Raw genomic sequence first — 11,461 nt, forward strand, 5'->3', positions numbered from 1 at the left:
ATTTGTGAACAGTGGACGAAAAAGCATCGAACATGACTGGAAGCTATGTAGCAGAAAAAGTCTGAAGAAGAGCACCCTTATAGTACTTAATGATTGATAGAAATTTCAAAGAAAAAAATTCAACATAACCGTAGAGTTTTTTGGTAAAAAACCTAAAAATTAGGGATATAAGTTGGATAAGTTTCAAATGTAAAGAAACTATTTTCTCAATGTTTAATTAAAATTCATAAAATTTAATCACTCTCATATTATAGCACAAAAAGTTTAATTTTACGATTTTATATTCAGTCGGAAGAGGCTTGAAATAATGAAGCAGTTATTGTAGTTGGATCCAGTGTAGTTGCAGGTAGTGGATTTGGTGTCCTACAACACTATCAACAATATAAAACTGGATTTCCAGGTGTCTATGGGTAATGTTGCAACGTTATTGAACAATTTGGCCCTTTTTTGGCCCCTTTTCCGGCGCTGTGTGGCCCTTTTTCGCAAAAGATGTCTGGCAACCCTGATACATTAGTTGCGCTCCCGCAGGCTGCACAAGTGCACATGCACATAGAACACTCCTAGACTAAAGCATCCAAACGGTTTTATACGATATTCGGTTGGCGTTCTTTCATAGCTGCTAAAGGGCTCCTGGAAGTCTTGCCCAGCCCCCCCCCCTATTGTAGGGCCACTTCTTCCACGGCCATGCACGGTCAATTGTAGGGCCACTACTTCCACGGCTGCAATACCAATTGATTCGAGTCTGCCACAGCTCAACAGCTACCTATTTACATCATACTGTTTCACGCTTTAGTAGCTAACAAATGGGATCATGGTGTGAAAAATGGCTGCAACGCCTGCAAGATCGCCAGTTTCAGTTTCGCACATCTGCACATCTGCCCATTAGATCGCCATTTTTGTATCGTAAATATCGAAGTTGGAATGTTGATCATCGCAGTGAAGTTATCTGCAAATATTTTTCAAACAGTCTACTTCAGTGGTTCTTATCATTTGCTCCACCCACCCCTCCCCCCCCTTTTTGTGCAATACATTCATGCTAAAGTTAAGAGCTTATGGTGCTGCAGTATTCCCTATTATTGCGAACTAAATTAATTGTGAGCATATATCTTCCTACCGCATTTTCATTTCACTCACTAGTCTCACAAATCTATAACGCTAAATCCAATACGCAATCAATTTATCCGTATCGCTGATCGCAGAGTTGGATTCGGGATATCTACATAAATTCTGCTCGAACGCGATAGGTAAGCTGCGGGCCCGTACCCGATAGTGATCCGTGCAACAATCCGGCAGTTACGGAATCGAAATAAAGATATCAGGCCAGCTGGTTTAAATGAATATTGTAGCCTAGAAGAAAAACATTATGAATGCAACAAACAACAACAACAAACACGAGGGAGCAGGATGCCGTATTGTAAATTACAGGATTTTGTCCCATATAATTTATTCTGTCATTAATTGGTACTCGGTAATGAAATATCCACCATTGTGATGTTTCGTAAAACAATAGGCAGTGGGCGACGTAATTTACAATGGAGTGAATGTTTTACCAGACCTCAATCCATTGTCCCCTGATATGTTGACGCACTCGTGTGCACCATAATAACTTTACCATCAGTCTCCTCTCGCCAGAAACAGCCAGTTTGCCAACAAGAGTTAGGTAATCAAATTAATAAAAGTTAGCGTGGTATTCTTTCAGTGTATCATATGGCCATACACCGAAAGAAAGCAGATGTGTTACAGTGTGTTACTTACAGTGAAAATAATTTCACTAGAATGGAGTTGGTTAGTGCCGGTTCCGTCTACTTTACACTTGACGCGACTAATGATCAAGTGACTTCATTGGTTTTGAAATATACTGTTACACTTTCTAGTGCAGTGGTTCTCAACCTTTTTGTCCTCGCGGACCTCTTTCGGACCGTCACGGACCCCCGCGAACCCCCAAATAGTTTTAGTTCTAATTTAGCTCAATTATCGTGCAATCGTCATCTGTCTCGTGCAAATGAAAACTGTAGGCTTGCTGATAAACAGCAACAAAATGACTTTTCTTGAAAATAAGATCAAAATGTCCATGTAGAAATTGAGTTGACTTCTATATATTAGGCCTACTTCAAAGCGAATTCTGCAATTGCATTTCTTGAAATACGTGATCATATCTTGAAAATCCGAGCCTTCGATAGGGTATCAACGAGTGCCGAAAATCCATTTCCACAAATATGGGTGGTGGCAAATGTAATACTAACGCGTAACGCTTCCGACGACAAATTTGGGTACGATCGCAACAAATATGGCACCAAAATTTACAAATAAATTTTTTAATGAACATTTAACGTCAAGCCTGGTCATTTCTATCTAACAGTTTATCTTGAAGTTATTGTGGAAAAATAGTTACAGTATATATATCACAGGAGAAAATGGATATTTGTAAACATGCCGAAGTCACCGTGATTGATCTTACTCATCAAACTTTTTTCCCCACAATCCTCAACAAAACATCTGTAAGCAGGATAATGTTTGTACCGGTGGGCTATTGGCAGTTTTGCAAATAAAATGAGTCTACACGGTAGGATATTTAATCTCAGACTGCCATTATGTTAATGTGAGCTTTATAGTTTTACTTGTAATGAAGCGAAACTGCCTCGTGATTTTACGAATTAAAAAAAAATACAAATTATAGCTTATCAACTATTTTGAGGCTTCGCGGCCCTCCTAAAAATGCTTCGCGGACCCCCGGTTTAGAACCACTGGTGGGTATCATTCATATAAATTGGCCTTAATTTTAAATTACAGAAGGGATACCAATCAATGTTCCCTCTAAGCTGCGCGCGTGCGCGGCCGCGAACTGCTGACAAAGTCGCCGCGCGCACAAAAAAGCCGAAGTGATGATTTTTTTTAGTCTCCCTGTTGTCCAAGGAACCGCGCAGTGAGTTGGTGAGTGCGCGCAGACTCGTGAAAATTGGAGAAAACATTGATTCCTATACGAAAAGTAACAGATCGAGAGACAATAAATCGCGCGAAGTCCTAGAAAATTTCAAGTCAAATAAATCTGCCACGAATTATTCTAATTTATGGTCGCGAAAATCGAGAAAAAAGAAATGTACCAAATTGAATTTTCATGAGCGCATATGGTCACTACGCCACATAATTATGAACTAAGCTACAATCCCCGCCAATATCCTAGTCTTGCGCTCCCTACGCTCGTCGCTGCCGAACTCCGTGTTATTAAGGATATCTGTGGTGTAATCAATGACGCGTACAACAATCAAAACAAGCGGTTGTTGTTGTTGTTTGAGGTTATCGTGGTGTTTTGACGATATTCGTTATTTTTGATTCCGCAAATGCTGACTTGTTGACTTGTAGCCCGGCCCACTTCTAGGCTTTTTAAGACGCCATATCTGCGGATGAGAGGGCGAGGAGCAGCATAGATTAACTAAAAACAGTACATGCAGTATGTCGGTGTCGGTCTTAGCAGTGTTGCCAGTTGGCGCATTTGGGGGAGATAGTGCGTATAGTAGTGAGCGTCGGTCAGGGTTGTAAGTAATTAGTGCTGGGCACAATGATTCGAGTACTCGAATCTGAATCGGATCTATTTATCTTTTCACCCTAACTCATTTCTCCGGAAGACACTTTGAAAAGGGGTTACCGGTGAAACATGAACGGGCTACACGTGAAACATTACATATATATGGCTCAGAGATTTCCTCGAGGCGTTTCGGATTTTGGTTGTTTCTTTAACTTATTGGCATGACGATTCATGATATACATAGCCCTCAAGGCATGCCATCCGCTTGCATTGTTTTCTTCCGCTCGAATGCATTTATCTTTTGATAGATTAGATTTATTCCGAAGTTTCAATGACGTGATGTTTGATTTCAAAATAACTCCCTCAGGGCAAGTCAGCACATTTCTTTAAAACTGCTTCTAATTAAATCAAATTTCTAAGCCGACAATCTGTCTATTGCACACAATTTCCAATTTATTGCCACTAGGAATGGACTATGTTTTATCCCGAATGTTTTAATCGCGTTCCAAAACTTTTCTGATTTGGGCCCATTCCAGCTTGCAAAGAACATCGCTATCGATCGTCAGCCAATAATTCATAATCGTTTAGTACACCTTTAATAGTGAGTGTTTGTATTGGTAAGGAGAAGGCGGGAAGTGCCCTTATACCGCAAATCCCTAGATTTGGCGCGCGCCCACGCTCTCTCCACGTCTTATGAGAAGGTATGGGAAATATATCAACATACCTTTCGCCATTACTGTTGCCCATGACTAGGATGCGAAACGACATCGGATCCCATAACTTGACATGTGCTCGTTCATGAATTCTCTTCGACGGCCTCTTTTCTGGAATTTGTTGCGTCCTAATGTTACCAGAACTCCCCGACAACTGTGCTAAAACTAAGCAACACAGCATTATCGGTTACTGCGCTGGAAAGTGGTGCTGTCGCATTCTTGACAGACTTTAACACACTTCGTGCGACCACATTCCACTTTTCCGGGTAATTATTTTGGCACACCCATTCGTGCATATATATACGCAGTACTTACCAACCGGTTGGCTTAGTCGATTTTGCACATTTCGCCTTCGCCAACTGTTTCACGCTTCACATAGGTGTCATAATGACGCTGTAATAAATACTGAAATACATTTATTTTAATCTTTGCTTGCTGTGACTTTTTGACTGTAGAATATCGTAATCGATTTTTGCTTGGCTCACCTGAGGGCTGAGGTTATCAATTCTCCCCCCGCTTCCATTAAAATGAGCAATTGTGTCTATATGCTATAGAATGAGGTTCGGTCTATGTGCTTGTAAGTGTAACCGACTTTCTGTAAACCGCGATGATTGTTCATGGTATTTTCCAGGACAAAAAATATGCAAGGATGAATCATAGTTATTTATAAGAAGTGAATTGAGAAGATTCAGCACATCATCGTAGCGACTTCCCACGCCAAGATGCAAAACTGAATTCTGGAGAAAATGTCATCAAAATAAGTTGTTTAAAAGGGGGACATAAGATGGCTGTACCTAATTTAACAAGTAAATCGTTGTTTGCAGATTTAAATTGAACAGCCCACATCGTGTACTATTGTCATAATATGAGCAGTTACGCCAATAATAGGTGCATTTTTGTAATTCTTTTAATGTGACACCGTGATAAGGATGCTACACCTAAATCACCATAAAGATTTCACCCGCAAAGTCGAGGACTAAAAAATAACGCGCCTATAACCAACACTACATTGATAACATGGATTATACGGATAATCTGGATAACAATTCCTTGGTGTGAACGTAACTCTATCTATTATGGAACAGATATCGAATATTTTTTTATGTTGTGAATTCCGTCAAACTACCTTCGTCACTTCTGCAAATAATCTCAAAACACCTATTTTATTTATGTCTCAACGTGCCAAACATAAATTCCAAATCTAACTATCGTTCGAGTTGTGCAATATAATATAACCTACGACATACTGCAAAAGCACTTCAAGAGATTAAATTTGATTATCGTATCAGTTCTGTGCATTAGCTTATTGGTCACGACACGATTGGTACCTCGATTAACACTACAACTTAATCGTATTACTTTTATACGACCTTGAAAACAGATGAATTAAATTTCGTAAAGATATTTACAAAGTTACCACTTTAATATTGGAATCTAGGCCTGGTCCTAAAGGTGGGAATAATCCGTCACTGACCATCCCTGGCGAATACTGATATCGCAAATAGCGGCCCGGTCCTTCCGAGTCAATGAATACTTCATATTGATTCCTTCCAATTGCCAATGGTCGCCAAATTCATGTTCAGTCCCAAGTCTGGATTGGCATTGCTTCGAATTATCGACGATGGCGAGATAACGTCCAGTTAGTTGGGACTGCTTTTGCCGCATTTCCTGTCTGCCCGATGAACCACTCGCCATTAGTCTGTTGTCGTAATAAAATTCGCATGTAGGTTTCTCGCACAGAACATTGGCTTGCTGATATTCATATTGCGAGCAGAACTGATGAGCCAATGTAATGATTGGATTTGGCTTCTTCATTTGGAGTGCAGTCTCTTTCATATATTGAAGGCATAGGACACTGGAAAACTATGCCTATCAACGGCAACAGCGTTTTTGACACCGTCCAAGGAGTTGGGATGATAACTATTATTACCGCTTTTAAGACGATCAAGATCGCTCCCCACTGTGACGTTTGACAGGGCATATACGTAGAAAAACTGGCACTTCAGAAGTCCGGTACTGGCCACCAATATGAAAGAGATGAAAAAAGAGATGCCTTGGGTTCAAGAAGTAATTTTCACAGCTGTACTGAACATCACTCAATGATGGATTGAGCAGTTTGCAACAGTCTTTAGATGAACTTCGGGCAAGGATTTCACTCTCGGTTCGTTTGCTTCTTCTGTAGAATGTACCAGATGTCTAACTTCAAAGCCTGACAGCAGTCAACAGCGACCTTGTACGGTCCAGTAATAAATTAATTACTCATTATGTGTATTCCGTACGTGATATTACCTTAATACAACCAAATACTCCAATCATGGTAATTGCACAGCTAAACAGGTGTAATTACTGATAAACTCGATTATAAATGATAGGCCTACACATGTAGCACACTTCAAATTATAATACGAATTTATACATTCCCATCCATCATGCACAATTTACAACTTGAATAACACTCCAAGGTATGTTTCAACATATATATGCTGAGGCCTTTCCTGCCCAATATACATCCATATAAAATATACCAACAATATGCCGATAGATGACCACAAAAGGACTGTCATTCGAAGACTAGGGTCAAATATATTTATATCGTTGTGTTCCGGTGTTTTCCTTTGATTCATTACTTTGTATTGGTGTCTTAAGCTTTTTATATATTCGTATACGCTGTGATCCAAAGACAACATAGGTCCTTATTCTGCACGAAATTTAAACTCTATTCCAGCTAGGGTAGAGGGTCTTGGCTTAATATATGCGTAGCCAAGTATAACGCTTGAAAATATGACCAAAAAGGTTCTAAATTTTCAAGGTAACAAGGCATTAATGTTTTATTCTTTTGTTATTTATGGAGCGAATTTAGGTAATATGTTTTATTCTACCTCCCCCCAATTATTTCAAACGGTTACTATCCCATAACTCTATAGCTCTGTACATATTACTTTAGCTTTAGTCCAACGTTTTATTTCATTTCCGACGCATCTACTAACTAGCCTGAGGGCATGTCAGGTCCCGATGTGTTGAAATGACAACAAAAGTATTTTAAAACATGACGACATTCGTCTATATCCGAGCAAATTTTGGCGTAGCGATACAAAACTGCAGCAATTACTAACAAAACGTGCTCATGACCTACATGACTAACAATAGAGACATGCATTTACAAATGTATTCATAAACCGAAAGTCAATTGTCACATCCACATTTCTGCCTTCAAATCATGATCACGTAACTCTTTTGATTACTTATATTGTTCTCAAAACACTCAGAGTGCATTCTGACCAATTAGCATATCGTCACCTCACAGATCAGAGTCTTTCAGCCTTCCAGATATTTTTGATTACTCGCAATTGTAGTTGAGGCATCGATTCCTCATTCGCGTTATGTCGTTTCCTGGATTTATCAAACACTTTCGCTTCACGTCGCATAGGCAAGTTCTACAGTAAACGGGGTTTCGTCTCGAGTTCCGCGACTTCCAATGCAATATCTTCCAAATACTGTTCTGATTCGTTCCGTCGTCGGTTCATCGGCTTTGTGGAGCGATTCCGGCGCAATTTATCACGATGTTGCATTCTGTATGCTTTGCTACTGGTGCAAGCGGCCGGTTTAATCATTATATGATTAAGTGCCATTAGGGATGACCTCCTAATTTCGCCCATCTGTATCCTAACAGGTTTTATTCATTCAATGCCCATTAACGGTCACTGGTCAGTTCTGGTGTTTGAGTCTGATAATGGCTATGTCTTTCAGTACTTTGTGTTGATAGTTCATTTCAGTGGTGTTTTGATCACCACAACTGAGTGCATAAGTCATGCGGATAACTTACAACATAACATATTATACGTAAAATTATCTATCCATGAATTTGCAAAAGATTCACTCACACGAAAACATAAAAATAGTTGCGCATTTTTCTGGCGATAGATTGACCAACATAGTACTGATGCAGTTAAACATAAACTAAAACGTAGCTTGCCGTGTTGGCGCAGCTGTTGCATGCAACATGCGTGAGCATTTGTACTATAACTGTTATTGAGCACATAATTTCTAAACAAAGGATAATATACGCGATAAAATTTTCAATTTCCCACTCCGAAGCGCACATATTTCGAAACATACAATGATGTCACAATTTTTTTTCAATAATATTACAGTAAACTTGCGGACACTTTGATCATACAGATCGAGCATGAACTGACAGTTTAGCGTTAACACTTTCGTCGTGACGAATGCGTGAACCCTTCGTATCATCATTCAATTTTCGACAAATCTGTTTCGTAAAACAGATATGTGTACTTCAAGAAACTATTGATAATAAAGCATTATTCACTAGAAACAGTTATTAACTTACTCTATGACATTTTGGATACCTCGGGACATGTTTCTTGAATTGAAAATCAAGCCAGGATTAGCTCTCGGATTTAAATTCAAACATACATACATCTAATTCATTTGGAAAATTCATTTTCAAACATGTCTATAATGTTTGGTTGGGTAGCCTATTCACTTTAGAGTCCGACGAATCTATATTCACTATAAAAGATCAAATCGTCTTATGTAGCCCTGGACAATATTAGTTATGTACTCATACTCGGACTAAATTTGAATCAAGGTCTTCAGATCCAAGACAAGTACATCCTGATCCACAATACGAAATGTAGGCTACCCATTTCATTGGACAACTCGATACAATTGTAATATCCTCATTATTATATAATTATGCTCCGAAACTTTCTTCATATATCTTAGCCTTCCACATTCGCCATGATGTAACCAATAAATATCTCAATATTTTGTTTTCGAATCGGTTATGCTATGTGCCGAACACCCTGAGATTGAAATAAGATTTCGAATCAGGACGTGTCGTATATAGATATATCGATATATTATTGCTGTCGGCGATCAACATTCCAAGTTTCGAGAAAAAAATACATAAATACATCTATTGTCATCAGATAACGTCATCTTAACCTCTCATGTCGAAATTGGCCAGTTTATTTGCAATTCTTTCGGGTTGAGCAACATTCTTTCAGTAATCTTCCGAATCACCTCGAAAGGAAAGCTACCAAACCACTTCCATTGTCGTCACACCACGTCAATCATAATATGATATCTTTGATATCTATCGCATTTTTGCAAAACTAAAAATGACTTTGGAAACATACAATTGTCGTACTCGATGAAATTTGGTCTTATCATGCTTCGCACAACTTTTTTCAACAATTATTACCAAGGTTTAAGTGAAATAGGTGAGGCTTTCCGCATTTAACATTGAAATCTTCTATATCACGTAACCACAGAGTTTTGTGATTCCTGACCTGCATTGGCTTTATCATTACGTATTTCTACAGTTGTCTTGTATATTGAACCTTTATTGATAAATAAAATATATCGCAAACATATTCATTGTAATAATAATAATAATGAGTTTCCATGGTATTAATTTGATTCTTAACTGAAATACCGCGCACTACACTGTAATGTAAGGGCAATTTCGTCGTGTCCTTTATACATTACAGGTAGTTATTATCGATGGGACCAATATTAGTAAACTAGTTGTACGAATAATACATATTGTTTCCCCAGTGGCTTGTATCAGTTCCTAGTCAGCATCGTATTGGTAGCCTGAGCCTCCGTCGTTGTAAACTTACCTTCTGACACTCTTCAACCACTAAGCCTTTATGGTTTCTTCGGTATTGAGTGAAATAATATTTGAGTTCATGTTCCTCAAACATCACGGCATCCGTTTTTGTTTTCCAGTTAGCTGGACTTAAAATGCATGTATACGAATTTCAACTCACTATAATCACTTCAATAAACCACAGTCACACATAAATGAGTTTATCAGTGCCGCTACGATAACTCATTATCATACAACTCAGTAACCGTTTTTTTGTTTCTGCCGCTTACGTCTTCATTACTGGTTTTTGACCACAGGGTGCCGCGGGGTCATGAGGTATTATTACACGACTACGGCCAAATATCTGATTAGTTTGAACTTGTTCCCTGCGGATTTAGTGTATATTCAAACCGGATAATTTTGCTATTCGGCAGGTCTGTCGCTTTCTCTCAACATAACGTAAAATTTGTCAAGACAGACTGAAGTACGGAGCCTGTGAAAGCGGATATATTGTTATGACACAATTATCGTGCTTTGCTTGACGTGAGAACAGAAGGCAACCACAAGAAAATTTTAATTGGCCTTCTTCATTCGTAATATTCACTTTCACGTCATTACATACAACGCATTCGCTCATCTTTAGTTCTAGACTCCATTGATTAAATGATTTACATACGCAATTCGCCGATAAATCAACAAAAATTGAAAGCAGTTTTTTTATATCGCAGCAAAATTTTAATAAAAATCGACATCTTTTTTGCATTTTATCGTGGTTTTTCGAGCTATAATAAAAATTTTTATATTGTTTTTATGATTTATTTTCATTACGCACCAAAAAATATATAATAAAATATTTTTGTACATTTTCAAATTATTTCGTATGTGCACCGATATATAGTAAATAAGTAGTTATAACTGGGAACTGCAAGGCATGCTATATAAAATCCAATTTGAACACCACAGAATATAGAAAAAGGTAACCTTCAGAATTCATTTCTTTCTAGCCAGGACCGTGATAGGAAATTAGGATTCGCTATTTCATAATCTGCGTTTATGTGCCATATGCGCAAAGCTTGACTGAATTGTTGTAACACGTTTAAACACAAGGGGTATCCGTATCCGGCCAATATGAAATTATGATGATGATCTCAATAATATCTAGTCTTTCGCATCCACAAATCGCGCTTTCCGTATATCTCAAGTTCGCTGAATCGTCTTGTTTTGCGATCTTTCGTCAAATACAATGTGGACATATCAAATATTTATAGGAACTATTTTGTGTGATATCAAAATCGCAATAATTAACATTTTCAGTTACCAATATATGTCCTTTCCAGGGCTTTGGAATTACTACCTCAATAATGATAATAATCGACTCGTGTTGAGTAATTAACCCACCATTTTACGTATTTCATGCAAATTCTCAGTAACTTAGCCGTGTGATCCAAATTTTTATTTATTTTATCGGGTTCCTAATTAGTACATTGTTACCCGCTGTATTTTCGATTACAATACCTTATCGAACCATGGACTCCTTCTGTTGATACTCCGATCAACATGAAATATGGTAAGTTACGTTTTAATTGAGGGCTCCGGTGCGCACACTAT

This window comes from Botryllus schlosseri, chromosome 3, assembly GCF_051294905.1.
Source record: "Botryllus schlosseri isolate E-star chromosome 3, Bs_hap1, whole genome shotgun sequence".
Classification (NCBI taxonomy): domain Eukaryota; kingdom Metazoa; phylum Chordata; class Ascidiacea; order Stolidobranchia; family Styelidae; genus Botryllus; species Botryllus schlosseri.